Source organism: Lactuca saligna, chromosome 4 (assembly GCF_052625555.1).
Source record: "Lactuca saligna cultivar CGN05327 chromosome 4, ASM5262555v1, whole genome shotgun sequence".
Taxonomy (NCBI): Eukaryota; Viridiplantae; Streptophyta; class Magnoliopsida; order Asterales; family Asteraceae; genus Lactuca; species Lactuca saligna.
Genome location: NC_136420.1, coordinates 220,972,341 through 220,986,624, shown reverse-complemented (window position 1 = coordinate 220,986,624; position 14,284 = coordinate 220,972,341).

Here is a 14,284-nt window from a genome sequence, read left to right as displayed (position 1 = left end):
TATTGAGACACATCAATATTTAGAGATTTAAGAATAGTGTGAACCTTGTTTATCACCTTCTCGCATTCACTGATCTGCTCAGGGACGGGTTTCACAACGAAACAATTGTTGGGGACACGAACACCATTAGTAGCATATCCTCTAAGCTCCGAACCTTCATTTTTCACCATAAAACACTTTCCATTGAACTACATATCATCAACTTTCGACACAAAGCTTCTCCCATTAGTTGGATTTACAATTAAAGCAGGTTTAGCTTCATCAACACTTTTCATTTTCTTGCTTTCCTTCAGCTTTCTGAGGAAATAAGACTCATCATGCTCCTCTTCTTTCTTCTCATTGATTCTCCGTAGCATGCACTCCTTTGCTAGATGATTTTTTCCATGTCAATAATTATAGTCATAGTGGGTGTCACCTACAAGCTTCTTCTCCTTCTTCATCTCTTCCCTTTAAGAGTTGTTCAGATTCTCATCCTTCACCTTCTCAAAACAATAACTCCCTTACCACTTTTTGTTTTTATTGCGACCAAAAATCTTCTTTGCGAACCTCTTTGGGTTGGAAACCATCAAAGCATAATCTTCTTTACAGATTTGATAATCGGAGAGATCATACTTTGAACTATCATCAACAACCTTCTTTCCCTTTCCTACAAGATCTAATGAATCCATGCTCGAAATGACTTTTCCTTCACTGATCACTTCATCTTCATGTGACCTTAGAATACCTACAAGCTTTGCGAATGAGTAATATTTGAACTGCTCATGTGATTTGACCGTCGACACCACAACTTTCCACTCACACCTTAACCTATTCATAAACGTCAGCTTCTGCTCAATCGGTTCACGTTTGATCTTGTGCTTCACCATTCTGCTCAATAGATGGTTATAGCGGTTGAACGTTTGGTCCAACTTCTCCTTTGGCTTCTGAAGGAAAGCTCTAAACTCTAAAAGTAATAGCGTATAGATGGAATGCTCAAGATCAGCATCGCTTGAGTATAATTCTCTAAGTCTCTCCCATATTTCTTTTGCAATTTCGCAGGAGCTCACTAAGAGAAATGTGTCACCTGGAAAAACAAATCGAATAATCCTCATGGCATTGATATTGTTGATTAGCTTCTCTTTTTCATCTTTATTAATATCATCAACTTTGAGAAGAAGATTGGTGTACTGTGCTTGAGTCTTGTTAACTCTTTTTGTACCTGTGTGAGTAAACATCTCCTTGGTTATTGCATCCCATATCAATGAACCATGGTCTTCAAGCCCTAACACATAGTCTTCAAAGTGTAGTGTCCACACTTCATAATCGTTTGGAAATAGAATAAGGATCCTTGTTATAGATCCAATACCACTTGAGAGATTGATTGAGCTAATGGAAGAATTGTTAGGTTGCATGTTGTTGATTTGATAAAAACATGTAGGAATCAGATGTGTAAACCTAAAATCGATTCTAAGATAAAATAAAGATCAAGATTCAATGTCCATAATTGATGAAATCAAAGAAGACGGAAAACTACAGATCATATTAAAACGGAAACCCTAAAATCTCTTTAAGAGAAGAGATGTGTATGAATTACACAGTCTCCTGCTTTGATACCAATTGATGAGATTAAATCTAGAATGGTCGATAGATTCAAACAGGTAAATAAATCAAGAACACAGAATGAATATCAAATATGTCGAATGATTAATCAATCACAGCCTTAGAAAGCCACGATAAAGAACTACTACTGGAAATGCATGTAGGTTTTACAAGATTTACGATTACTAGATATGGTGCATGCATGCACATTAAATTGTAAAACCCTAATTAACGGGTGGACATGTGCAACCTGGATACAAATTTGACTAAGCTAAAACCCCACAATGACGCAACACTAAATACCCACAAGAGAGAAGGAGGTTAGAGGATCCGTACTTGCAGTAAGTGACGTAATAGGCATGAGGGCCCCTATTAATTGTGATTTGCATGCTACTTATGTGGTAAGGACAAGAACTTTGTGAAGTAGTGCCCAAAGGGGTTGCGAGTTTGTTTCAGCTACAACCAGTCATGACATTTGAAGTTCGGATGTCTACTCCTTGCAGTTAAGCCAGTTCATGCTCCTACTCATGCAATCATGTGCCTCACTAGAGAGCACCATGGTAAGGTTGAGGCCCCAAAGGCCAGCGGACGAACTTTTCAGTTGACTGCGTAGGAGGCCAGGGTACCGCCCAATATCATCGTTTGTATGTATGTGTTTTATTTTCTTTTCAACTACTTTATTTTATATATGATTATGTCATGGATCTGTTAGCTACTTTCCTTGTGAATTCTATGCATGTCTTGGTGTTATTTGACTCTGGTGTGAGTCAGTCCTTTTTATCTACATTTTTCTATAGAGGTTTAAATATTACTGGTGGGGCCCTGGATAGACCTTTGATGGTCTCTATAACTGCGAATTATACAATTTTGGTTTTTAAGGTGTACCAGGACCAAGTATTATAGATCTTCAACGTGTGATTTATGATTGATCCCATCCCTATCGTGATTGGAGATGTTTAAATGATTGCTGGTATGGATTGGTTGAGTCGATTTGGGGCATTTATTAACTGCGAAAGGTAGTTAGTTGCGATTCATGACCCTAGTAGGGTAGTGTTGACTATCTATTATGAGGGTACTAATGTTGGATTTTCCTTTTGCTCCATCTCTAGGGAGAGGCAATGTCTTTAACATGGATGTATGGGGTATCATGCTTACTTGGGTGATACGTCAGTTAGAAGAAGAAACCTATTATCCATATTCCTATTGTGAGAGAATTTCCATATGTTTTTCCATAGTGCCACCCTGATTATGAAGGTTCCATATCGCCTTGCACCTCCAGAGAAGCATGAGCTATCCTCCCCACTATAGTAGCTGTTGGGGAGGGATTTTATTCGGTGTAGTAGATCATAGTGGGGAGAACCGATCATTTTTTATTAGAAAGAAGGATGGTTCATACTAGATGTGCATTGATTATCAGGATTTGAAGAAAATGACAATGTAAAACCGTTGTCCATTACAATAGATTGACAACCTTTTTGATCAATTGCAGGGGAAACTAGGTTTTCCAAGATGAACTTGAGGTCCGGTCACCATCAGTTGAGGGTTTGGGAGTAGGAGTTCTTACAGACGGGTTTCCAAACTCTCTATGGACATTATGAGTGCATGGTGATGCCTTTTCGGGTCTCCAACACAACGAGATCGTTTATGGATCTCATGGACCAGGTGTGTAGGCCTATGTTGGATCGATTAGTGATTGCTTTTATCGATGATATATTGGTCTATTCTACGTAAGCTTCTTGGAGTTCTTTAGGCGGAGGGGTTTTATGCCATGTTCTCCAAGTGTGAGTTTTAGTTGCGCGATTTTCTGTTTCCAGGGCACCTCGTTAACTAGAATCACATCTTGGTTCACCCAACCAAGATTGAGGAGGTTATGCGGTGGGATGTTCCGAAGTCTCCATTCGAGATTTGAGATTTCCTCGTGCTTGCAGGCTACTATCATAGGTTCATTATGGATTTCTCCAAGATCACAGTTCCTCTCACTAGACTGACTATGAAGGATGCCACTTTCTGTTGGGGGCCTGAGCAACATGTAGCATTTGAGAGACTTCAGAAAAAGATTTGTGAGGCGCCGATGCTTACCCTTCCTGAGGGGGTTGAGGATTTCATGGTGTATTGTGACGCATTGATCATAGGTTTGGGTGCAATAGTCATACATAGAGGACACGTGATGGCTTACTCTTTGAGGAAGCTGAAGCCTCATGAGGAAAATTATCTTACATATGATATGGAGTTGGGGGAACTAGATGTCATCCTCAAGATTTGGCATTACTAACTGTATGGGGTCCGGTGTACTATTTATATGGACCAAAAGAGTTTGAGATACCTAATCGATCAGCCCAACCTAAATATCAAGCATATGAAATAGCTTGATGTAGTGAACGACTATGATTGTGACATCTTGTAACACCTTAGTAAGGCCCATATGGTGGCCGATGCGGTAAGTCTCAAGGTGGTTAGTACTCCAAATTGGGAGGCATGCTTAAGGATCACATTAGTAACTCTAGTACTGGAGATGATCAGGGCTGCTCAGATGGAGGCCATAAAGGTGCAAAATCGGAAGAGTGAGTAGGTGATTGGTCAAATGACAACATTTAATTATGAAGGTCGGGGGTTGTTGACACTACATGGTAGGATTTGGGTGCCTTACTCGGGTGGGAACCATTAGATTTTGATGGACGATGCACACAAATTGAAGTTTTCCATTCACCCAGACATGACAAAGATGTATCATGATCTAAGACATACCTACTGGTGGCCATGTATGAATAGAGATATAGCTTGGTTCATGGAGCGGTGCTTGACTTGTTGAAGGTCAAGGAAGAACATCAGCGCCCTTATGAAAAATTTCAGCCCTTAGAGATCCCATTGTGGAAATGGGAGAAGAACACCATGGATTTCATCATAAAGTTACCGAACGATGCCATATGAGTGATTGTGGAGCGTTTCACAAAGTGTGCTCATTTTCTGGCCATTTGTGAGAGCTCTTATGTTGATAAGTTGGCATAGATGTATGTTAGAGAGGTGGTTGCTTGCCATGGTGTTCCCTCTCCGATTGTGTCAGATTGGGATGTTTGTTTTACTTTTGGATTTTGAAAGAAGTTCCATGAGGAGTTGGGTACCTAATTGCATTTTACTACTCCTGATCATCCTCATACAGATGGGAAGAGCAATCAAACCATCCAAACGCTCGAGGATATGTTGAGGCCATGTGTCATAGACTTCAGTGGGAGCTGGGAGTCTTGCCTACCTTTGGCTGGATTTTCTTATAACAACAGCCATCTCCCTAATATTGGTATGCGTGCCTTCGAGCTTCTCTATGGGAGGAAGTGTTGGACCCTAAGTTGTTGGGGAAAGGTTGATCAATGGGTCATGTGGATCACGAAAATCATGCTCAATATGAGCAAACTTATACAACAGGTTAGATAGAGATTTCACACACCCAAAGTCGACAGAAGAGCTACGCTGATATGGTACTCATGAAGGTGTCGCCTTTGAAAGACATTATCTTATTCAAAAAGAGGGGAACGCTCGGCGTTAAGTTTATTGGTCCATCAGGGATGGTAGCAACGGTAGGCAAGGTTGCATACCAACTGTACTTTCCAGTTGAGGTCATACAGATTCATAGCACCTTCTATATTTTCTAGTTGTGGAAGTGTGTGACTGACAGGACCATTGTAATAACCTTGGAGGTTATTCAGGTGGATGGTTGCTTGAATTATGTTGAGTGGCTAATCATATTGAACATTAGTCTGAGATACATTGTGACAACTCGATATTTCAACTACATGTAAACGACCTAAAAAGTCAAGTATTGTAACCACGTTAGTGTAATAAAAATTTCTTCGAAAATAAAATATCCAAAAATCACTAATTAAATTACCTTTTATGATAGATGTCATTAAACCATGACCGTACGTAAAAAGAACGCTCGAATCCGACTTCGTATAAGAAAGTTAGGAATTTTTCAAGTTCGGATTAACGGTAGACGACTAGAAACTCGAATCAGAGATCGAGCGACTTTTGGCCGGAATGACCTAAACGAGAATCGAAGGTCTCATCAATGGTATTTCAGCGGTAAAAAGTCTGGCAAAAACCAACGTCAGATAAAGGAGTTATGAATTTCTAAAGAAATTTTCTTACCGCGACCTTTTAAAAATAAATAATAAAAATAATTTTGGAATTTGCTGACGAAATCAAAACGAAAGTTGTTGAGTATGGTCTCACCTTCGTGGAGATGTAAAGAACGTCAAAAACGGAGTTCATATGAAGAAGATATGAATTTTTGAAGTTTATTAAATAAATTATATATAAATTTAAATCAAAAATCTGGTATTATCCGAAGGGGGGTCAGCGTGCTCATCCGAGTTACGCGCCGCGTAACGCCGTACGCCCCGCGTACACGAAGGCCTTGGTCTCGGTTCGTCCACGTCGCCCCTATGCGAGCTGTCTGACCCGTCCCATCCGAAGCGAGGCAGTCGAGGACTCGGTCACGCGTGACGCACGAGTACGCCCCGCGTACCGAGGCTCAGACCCCTATAAATAGAGATGCGAGGGTTCCGCGAAAAACACCCCATCTCTCTCATTTCTCTGATATGGCCTCGATTTCCGTGCCCGCACTACCCCGAAGCCCCGATCACTTTGCTCGAGTCCCAAAGGTTGTTCGTGCCCCCGAGATTCCCGAGAATCTCGAGGAAATCCACTTTCGCAAGCCGAAATTACGTCCAGTTTTTCATCTCGCAACCTCCGATTTTACAAGTGAGTTCATACCCCTATAATTCACGTTTTTAAATGTTTTATGAGTACTTTTACATGCTTTTACGGGGGGAATACAAGTAAAACACTCGGTTATTATCGGGTGTTATATAAACTTTCACATTACGCGTTTTATCAAAGAAATCATATGTGATTTGAAATTATCAAAGGAAATCTTTTATATGCAAAGTATAACACGACAACATTTTATCTTTTGAAATGAGAAACGATTTAGGTATTTATATAAATCAGATACTTTGCTTATATTACATTCGGTGTGTCGGTTTTAACACTACAAAAACTACACTTTTCATAACAAGAGAACATTTTCACTAAGGGTTTATTTAACCAATGAAACACACTTTTAGGAAACTATAATAGGTATAGTTTCACGAGAATACTACGAACTTTACATACATGGAAATACTATTACGATAAGCTACTTTCATGCACAATGACTAGCGAACATTTTCACACGTAAATCTGTTTTATACTAAGTTTTGTGAGACATTAACTTCACGTACGTTCGAGTACACATATCAAGTCCTGTATTATATACCAGAATCCCTTGGAGGGGGAGCATGGTGTTTGTGTATAGATCTATACGGGCTTGACAACCCGCGCCCTAACTGTTAGCTACAGTCCACCTTTTTGGGGTGACAAATGTTAGAACATTCCAACGCCTGAAGAACGTTGTGTATAGGCATTCCTTTTCAATAGCATGGTTATAAAACTCACATGGGTTATTAAAAACACAATGATTTACGAAGTTTTTCAGACAAATTGAAATCTTTATACTTACATACATTTACTAGAAACAAGCATTTTTCGTGAAAGAAGGTTACCGTTATACTAGTAGAAAATATAGGATTTTCTAGGAACATGCAACTGAAGAACAAAAACATTTCATTTCATACAAACATTGTCATTAAATACTTATGAAACTCACCAGCTTAAATGCTGATCTACTCTTTCAAAACTACTTGTATGTCCCAGGGATTCAGTAATTACAGGTAACAAACGGATTTTGAAGAAGGGACGTTGCGGCGCCAGTTTAATTTCATATTTTGACATCGTAATGTAATTGTTTTGAACATGTATACTTTTAAACAAATGTAAACTTTCAATTATATATATGATGGTTGTATTGCTTTCTTTGCTATGTATTCATTTGTTACGTTACCACATGAAGTCATCCGCCCCCGAACGTTTCCGCCGTTCCGGTTTGGGGGTGTGACAGATTGGTATCAGAGCAATGTTTATAGTGAACTAAGTATATTGAACCTCATAAGATATACAAACTATAAATGCTTAGGGACTCAAAGTGTCTGACAAAAGTTTTTGTACCTAAATTTTTTATTTCACATAAATAGATTATTTTAGGTTATAAAAATCCGAAATACATGCATACAACGACACATTTTTATGATAAGAACTATACAAAAAGTATTAAGACAAGTTGGACACTATGATTAGTTCTCGAGATATGTAATCAAATTTGGGACGAATATAGTCTGATTAACTATGTTTATCTGAAATTTGACTAACGTATGTCAAGGAATGATCGTAGTGAGCAACAAGTCAAAACTTAACAAAATAGACACTAGTATCTAACGTTCAATTTAAATACTATAGGAGTATTTGGTGCATACACTAGAGTAATTAGTATTACATGTCTCAAGTTTTGTTCAAATCTTATAACCCTATTCTCGTATAGTCAAATGGCTGGATTTCACCTTAATGGAGACCCCTACTACCCACAACAAGGCAACGGAGGATGGATTGAAGAGGATCCGGAAGAGGATGAAGAGCCCATTGAGTTGGATGGAGGGGACGACTCCAGGACAGACCCGGAACCGGAAATAATCAACCCTCCACCCATTAGGAGGAACTTTCTAGGACCGACTCCCGTCTGGGGAAGTCACCTCGTCCACTGGAGCCAACAACAAGGGATACGCTCTCCATACGGAATGTGTCGAGACTTCTACGACATCAGGGACGGAGGTTCAGCCAACCGAGCACTTCCAGCAATGGTAGTTAAACTGACCAACCAGTCCTACCAATCGGGGGTTCAAGCAAACCGAATCCGAGAGGTCAACGTGGAAGTACAAGTCCACGTGGCCGATATCCGCCGCCTGGATATGTTGCAGAACGACATCCACCTCCGCGCCGAAGCATTCCAAGCACAAGCGAATGCAGCCTTCGCAGAGTTGAGGGAACAACAAGTCGCCTTCGATAGGCGTCTTATGGAGTCGAAGCAATCATATGCATAATCGAGCTCTAAGCGCAACACACGTCGCAAGTAGTACTTGCGAAAACCACAAATTTTGTTATAAGATAGGACTTCGGCTAAAAGTTTTTACTTCCTTTAAATTCATGTAATCGGAGACCCGTTTAAGGGTAAAATTTTTGTGGTCATTGTATCATCTATTATATTAATATAATTCGCACGCTATTACTACTACGTTAAGTATCGCATTCAATCTTTAAAATACTATGGAAAAACAATACGCTTGTTCACATCTTCAGATTTACGAATAACCTTAGCTCTTTTATTTTTAAAACTCATTCTATCATCTGTTGTTAAACTATAGCAATTTAGTTCATGAGACACATTCATTGTTCACTTATTCTTATCCATATCATCATCTTTTAAATGTATATTTAAAGATACCGCCACGCAGAAATACCAGACGTAACCCTAACAACGAAACACCGATACCACCACCACCTCCACCTCCTCAATTTGATGCTGTCATGTTCCAGGTAGCAGTCACTGTAGCTGTGACAGCTCAGATCAATACTCCTGTTACTATGGGTTCAGGAATTGGCATGCATCCTTCCAACCATGGCGATAGTCATGGATAACCCCAGGAGTTCACCTACAAAGACTTCACGAATGCCAAGCCCCGGATGTTTAATCGAACGGGTGGTGTGATAGTTTTAATGCAGTGGATTGAAAGAACGGAATCAGTGTTTGAAATCTGCTCCAGCCCCGAGCACAGCAAGGTCAAGTTTGTAACTTACACATTTACTGATAGGGCTTTAACTTGGTGGAATGGCCACGTTAAGGTACTTACCCTGATAGTGGCAAACTCGATAAGCTGGGAGATCTTGAAAATCATGTTGATGAGGGAGTACTGTCCACGAGGAGAGATTCAAAAACTCAAGCATGAACTCTAGACTCTAGGAATGATTGGTACCGACATAGCAACTTATACCAATAGATTCTGCGAGCTGGCAATCCTTTGCCCGGATATGATTTCTCCTGAGAGCAAGAAGATAGAGCGATACATTTGGGGATTTTCGCCCCAAATTCAGTCAAGCGTGTTAGCTTCCAAGCCTGACACCTTTGAAAGTGCCAAAGAGCTGGCACAATCGCTTATTGATTACGGAAATCATCAACACTCAGCAACTTCTGCACCTGAACCACACAAGGGAAACAACAATAACAACAACAACAGGAAGAGAGGGTGGAATAAGGGGAAGAGTGGATCTTCCCAAGAATCCTCGAAGAAACAACAACTGGTTGATGTGAACGCTGCGATGGTACCTACTACCTTTCCTACAAGTCTCTACCCAATAAAGCCTTATGTAGGCAACCTACCAAAGTGCACCAAGTGCAACTACCACCACCACGGACCATGTCTAGAAATACAGTGCTCCAACTGCAACAGAAAGGAGCGCACTGCCCGTTTCTGCAAGGCCCCCGCAAAACCGATCACTCAAGTTCCCGGTGCTGGTGTAGGCCAAGCCTTCTACGATTGTGGTGAGGTGGGCCACTACAAAAGAAACTGCCCAAAGGCAGCAAATACCAGTGGAGTGGGACGGGTATTAGCTATTAGTCACGAGGAATCCGTAGCTGATCCTATAGTAGTTGCTGGTACGTTTCTTCTCGATAATTCATATGCATGCATCCTATTCGATAGCAGAGCGGAGAGAAGCTTTATGAGCCAAAACTTAATTCACTTACTTACACGTAAACCTAGCATGTTAGAAGAATCGTTCACTGTAGAAATGGCAAATGGGATAACGGAAAACACTAATTGCATATACATGGGTTGTACATTAACTTTAGACGGTCACTCTTTCCCAATTAACCTTATGCCAATCCACATAAAAAGTTTCGACGTTATAGTTGGCATGGATTGATTAAGCCCTCTTTGCACCGACATCATGTGCTTTGAAAAATCCATTCGGCTAAATCTTCCCAACCATGAAACAATAGTGATCTACGGCAACAAATCAGGTACAAACCTTCGCATCATTTCGTGCATCCAGGCTTGAAAGTGTTTGCGGAAGGATTATCAGGCATTTCTCGCACACATCGTCGATACAAGTCAAGAGGTAAAAGATATAAACAGCATCCCAGAGGTACGGGATTTCCCCGATATCTTCCCAGAAGAACTACCGGGATTACCACCACAACGCCAAGTCGAGTTCAGAATCGACTTAATTCCAAGGGCTACTGTCACAACTGGAAATTTTGTGTCCTGTAATCTACGCACTCAAGTTAATGTGAATCAAAAACTTCAATCAAATACATCATACAAGTACTACATATAGTCCTCAAACAATTGGAAACCCTAGAAGTTCTTATTTAGGTCCATTTTGGACTAGAACTTCCTTATTGGATCCAAATGGACCAATAAGCTTCCAATTTGACTACCATGGGCTTAGAACCCTTAAATGGGCTCTAATTGGACCCACATCTATTTATTTCAACATTTTGGGCCATGTTGGACCTAGAATGAAATAAATACAAAATTTTGAACCATGATTAACCTAAACTAGCCCAACAAAGTGTAAAAATCATACTATATTTCTTTTGGGACTAAAAACCATCCAACTTAACATCTACATGGGTTTAGGACATTAAAGCCCAATTTTTTTCCTTTCCATTTCAAATTCTCGGCCCAAAAGCCCAAAACCAAGAAGGAAGAGTTGACTTAAAGCCTTGCCACCTCACTTATATCCCACATATCTCCATGCATGGACCAACATGCATCTAGGATTGTCAACTCAACTCTCTCTCTTCTCTTCTTCTTGAACTCGGCCGAGAGCAACACCCACACACACACAAAACACTCACAAACTCTCTCTAAATCACTCAAGGCTTATTTATTCTTCTCCATCCAAAATCTCGAGATTTAGGAAGCATTCAAGGAAGTTCTTCCACAAAAATCATCATATAAGGTAAGGTTTTGCTTGGATCTATGACTTGTATTCCTTGTTTTATCAAAATCCCTTCCTAATCCATGCAAAAATCGTGATCTTGCACTCTAGAAAACTCCATAAACTCGAAAACTTCATCAAGGAGTGTAAAGGCCAAAAATCACTTCATTTCTTCCATCCTTTCTTCAAAAACCGAATCAACACCCAAGGTGAGTTTCATACCCCCTTATTTTCGGTTTTTATAAGTTTTTGTGGGGGAGAATACAAGCAAAGGTGTAGATCCATCATTATGTGTATGTTGTGGTTGATTTCTATGCTTATATGTATGTTTTGTATGATTTTGATGATAGATCTAGTATGAAATGCTAAAAACCGAGACATGTATTTTATTATAGCATAAAATATACTACTACATGCAAAGTATACTAAGAAAAATGGCCAAATGTCTTGACAACACTTAATTTGGGCTAGAAACTCATTTTCTTGACATAAAATGTTGAAAATACAAAGTTAAAGGGCCTAACATGAAATATTTCGAAATCTGATGGGTGAGATGAGTCAAAACAGTTTACATAATGTATTTTCTGAAAATATACTATTTAGAGGGTTAAAAACATAAATTCCAAGCTTATTGGGCTAAATATGACATTTTCGGCCCAATGAGGCCCAATATGCGAAATTTTCTAATTTGGAGGACCAAAACTGCATTTTTCTGTAAAACAGTGGACTATAAGTGTTCCATGTACTTTTCAAAGGTTTAAAATGCTTTTCAAATTTAAAAAGGACCAAAGTTGCAAAAATTTTCCAAATTGGGTCAAAAATGTAAAAATTGCAAAAAAGAGGGGTTATAACCGAGAAAACTGCAATTTCAAGGACTTAAACTGTTTTCTATGATAAATATGCTGGAAAATACTTATTTCAATAATTTTTGGTGTTACAAATATCAAGAACATTGATTTAAGGACCAAACCGGAAAGTTTTTAAATAAAGGGGTGAAAAGGGTAAATTCTACAATTAAGGAGGGGCTGAAAACAGAAAATCTTCAAGGCTAGTTAATACATGCAATTTGACCAAATGATGGTACCACGCTTGTCGACGAAATACAATACATTACAATACCAAAAGTCGTTGTTAAACGAATTGGTTCGGTCTCGAACCAATAAAAAATCCGAAACCACTAACACGACGACGTTACGACATTACGATTCATAACTAATAACGATGGAGAATTCACTATACATGCGAGTGTGCACAGACGTCTACGCACCATCTTTGGGCCCCAAAAGTGTAAAATCTTGTTCGTTGAGCCTAGCTAGCCCAATGACCTGATCTTAAGGCCCGAAGATCTCTCTCTCTTACGAAGTGTTGGGTTTTACCGATCCGACATAACGTAAAAGGACTTTCAATGGCAAACATGCTGCTGGTCCCCAAGGGTCCTTCAGTGCTGCTAGTAAAGTCAGTAACTCACGATTGCAGGTTGGGCTTCGGGCCCTTCGCAATTGCATTAGTCTTGAACGACACGGGGAAATACTGAGGGTTTCGCACCTTCTCTCCTTCCCTCCGGTCGTGGGACTACACAAGTCTGGGAGGATCGAGTTGTGTGAAGAATTACGAGTGACGCCTAAGGGATCGCTTGTAAGGTTGTCGATTGGACGTTATCATTAACGTACGTCACAACACTTCACCACCCAATGTATTCTCAATGCCTCCGGAGCTCAACGATTTCCTCTAACGCAACGAAACAACGGTATACAAACTAAGTAATGCAAAGTGATAAGAAAACGTCGGGTTTTCCTAGGGTTTTCAACAATTACAATTATGAATTACCGGTCGAATTTTCACAACTCTTAAACTTACATCTATAGAATTCAAACAAGCATACTCATGGATCAACACATATTTTTACACTATTCTATTTTTAGAAAATATCGGATTTTCTGATGGGTTTCGAACAATACATTGGAATTTCAAACACTACTTATGAACTCACCAACATTTCATATGTTGACGTTTTCAAAATACTTGTATTCTCAGGTAACAGATAAGGTGAAGGATGATTTGTACTCTATGATGTTTGCTGTAGTTTAAGTGGTGTTGAACAGTTATTTTGAGAATGTAACGTTTGAACAATGTAACGAATGTAAACGCTATCGGTTGTATTATTCCAAATGTTGGTGATGTTTTATGTTATGTTTCATGTATATGCATTGTGATGGTATTCAATGAGTCACAATATCCCTCGGACGTTTCCGCCGTCTGGTTCGGGGGTGTGACAGGTTGGTATCAGAGCTTTGTTTATAGTGAACTAGCATATCTAGCCACACATGGATATGCAACTATAAACCAAAAAGAGGGACTAACATAACTCTGAACAAAACAATTAAATAAAACAACCTTGTTGGCACTAGGAATAGGAACCTAATGCTGAACCAAACAAAAATAATACTAGTGTCTCGGTTAATTCAGGACTGTTCTTAGTGGTACCAAGGAGTGGATGTAGCCTGATCAACTACACTCTCTCCAACGTATAACTAACGCACGTTCTGATGAGATCGGGATATCTAGGGAACCTAAAACTATACCCCTACCACCGAGAAGGGAATGTCGGTTTAGCTTGTGCCATAGCGTTAGAATCATAGGAAAGTGATAGCTTATTCGCATACTTTCTCTCAGTCGTCATGGAGGGAGAGCATCAGGGCATTCAGTTCTTCCAAGCCCCTGAGGCACACGGGGTACTCGAAGATGAACCAGAAGGGAATCAAGAGGGAGCCCACGGCAT